Source organism: Corapipo altera, unplaced genomic scaffold (assembly GCF_003945725.1).
Source record: "Corapipo altera isolate COAL_440 unplaced genomic scaffold, ASM394572v1 48827, whole genome shotgun sequence".
In the NCBI taxonomy this organism is placed as follows: domain Eukaryota; kingdom Metazoa; phylum Chordata; class Aves; order Passeriformes; family Pipridae; genus Corapipo; species Corapipo altera.
This window is the reverse complement of record NW_020888537.1, coordinates 942-2,807: the sequence shown is the minus strand read 5'-3', so window position 1 is coordinate 2,807 and position 1,866 is coordinate 942. Positions and strand designations below refer to the sequence as shown.

General features: G+C 57.4%; 1 long non-coding RNA gene across 2 annotated transcripts; it reads left to right on the top strand.

Moving 5' to 3' along the window:
- Positions 1–906: 906 nt before the first annotated feature.
- On the top strand, positions 907–1,825 carry LOC113941993. Of its 2 annotated transcripts, none has more exons than XR_003525814.1 (3): positions 907–1,379; positions 1,583–1,651; positions 1,682–1,825. It is a non-coding gene; the product is annotated as an uncharacterized LOC113941993 (long non-coding RNA). The 2 variants fall into 2 exon arrangements; XR_003525815.1 differs by having other exon boundaries at positions 1,583–1,631; positions 1,741–1,821.
- Positions 1,826–1,866: the final 41 nt, after the last annotated feature.

The following is a 1,866-nucleotide window of genomic DNA, read 5'->3' as shown; positions in this document are numbered from 1 at the left end:
CACTGAGGATCTTTGGGGTTCAGTGAGGATTTCTGGGTTCAATGAGGTTTTTTTGGGGGTTCAGTGATGGTTTTTTGGGGTTCAGTGAGGACTTGGGGGATTCAGCGAGGACTTTTGGGGATTCAATGAGGGTTTTTGGGGGTTCAGTGAGGATTTAGGAGTTCAGTGAGGATTTGGGGAGTTCAATGAGGGTTTTTGGGGTTTGAGAAGGACTTGTGTCCACTGAGGATTTTTGGGGTTCACTGAGGATTTCTGGATTCAATGAGGGGTTTGGGGCGGTTCAGTGATTTTTTTTGGTGTTCAGTGAGGATTTGGGGAGTTCAGTGAGGGGTTTTGGGGGTTTCACTGAGGATTTTTGGGGTTCACTGATGATTTCAGGATTCAGTGAGGAGTTTTTTGGGGCTCAGTGATGTTTTTTTGGGGTTCAGTGAAGACTTGGGGGATTCAGTGAGGATTTTTGGGGATTCAATGAGGGTTTTTGGGGCTCAGTGAGGGTTTAGGGACTTCAGGGAGGGTTTTTGGGGGTTTCACTGAGGATTTTTGGGGTTCACTGATGATTTTAGGATTCAGTGAGGGGTTTTTTGGGGTTCAGTGAGGATTTGGGGAGTTCAATGAAGATTTTTGGGGGTTCAGTGAGGATTTGGGGAGTTCAATGAGGGTTTTTTGGGGTTCAGTGTGAATTTGGGGAGTTCAGTGAGAATTTGGGGAGTTCAGTGAGCGTTTTTGGAGGTTTCAGTGAGAATTTGGGGGTTCAATGAGGGTTTTTGGGGGTTCAGTGAGGGTTTTTGGGGGTTTCATTGAGGATTTGAGGAGTTCAATGAGGATTTGGGGACTTCACTGAGGGTTTTTGGGGGTTTCAGTGAGAATTTGGGGGTTCATTGAGGATTTGAGGAGTTCAATGAGGATATGGGGACTTCCCTGAGGGTTTTTGGGGTTTGGCAAGGACCCGATGGTGGCAGTGCAGTGAGGGACCCCCAGGGCGGGCTGGATCCCTGAGGAGAAGCTGGGATTGTGCCCTGGAGAGGGTCTGTCCCCAAGACCTGCCCTGTCCCCTCAGCTGACGGCCACGGGGCCCGGCCGGCGCCTGCTCAGGGCCCGCGGCACCTACGTGGTGCTGAGGGAGCTGCACGGCTGGGAGAGGGACCCCGAGGTGCTCAGGGCCTGCCACAGGGTCATCCAGGTCAGTGGGGGGACCCCGAGGTGCTCAGGGCCTGCCACAGGGTCATCCAGGTCAGTGGGGGGTCATGGGGTGCTCAGGGCCTGCCACAGGGTCATCCAGGTCAGTGAGGGGCACCCCGAGGTGCTCAGGGCGTGCCACAGGGTCATCCAGGTCAGTGAGGGGTCATGGGGTGCTCAGGGCCTGCCACAGGGTCATCCAGGTCAGTGAGGGGACCCCGAGGTCATCCAGGTCAGTGGGGGGACCCCGAGGTCATCCAGGTCCGTGGGGGGACCCCAGGGTCATCCAGGTCAGTGAGGGGACCCCGAGGTCATCCAGGTCAGTGGGGGGACCCCGAGGTCATCCAGGTCAGTGGGGGGACCCCAGGGTCATCCAGGTCAGTGGGGGGACCACAGGGTCATCCAGGTCAGTGGGGGGTCATGGGGTGCTCAGGGCCTGCCACAGGGTCATCCAGGTCAGTGGGGGGACCACAAGGTCATCCAGGTCAGTGAGGGGCACCCCGAGGTGCTCAGGGCCTGCCACAGGGTCATCCAGGTCAGTGGGGGGACCCCAGGGTCATCCAGGTCAGTGGGGGGACCCCGAGGTGCTCAGGGCCTGCCACAGGGTCATCCAGGTCAGTGAGGGGGACCCCAGGGTCATCCAGGTCAGTGAGGGGACCCCGAGGTCATCCAGGTCAGTGGGGGGACCCC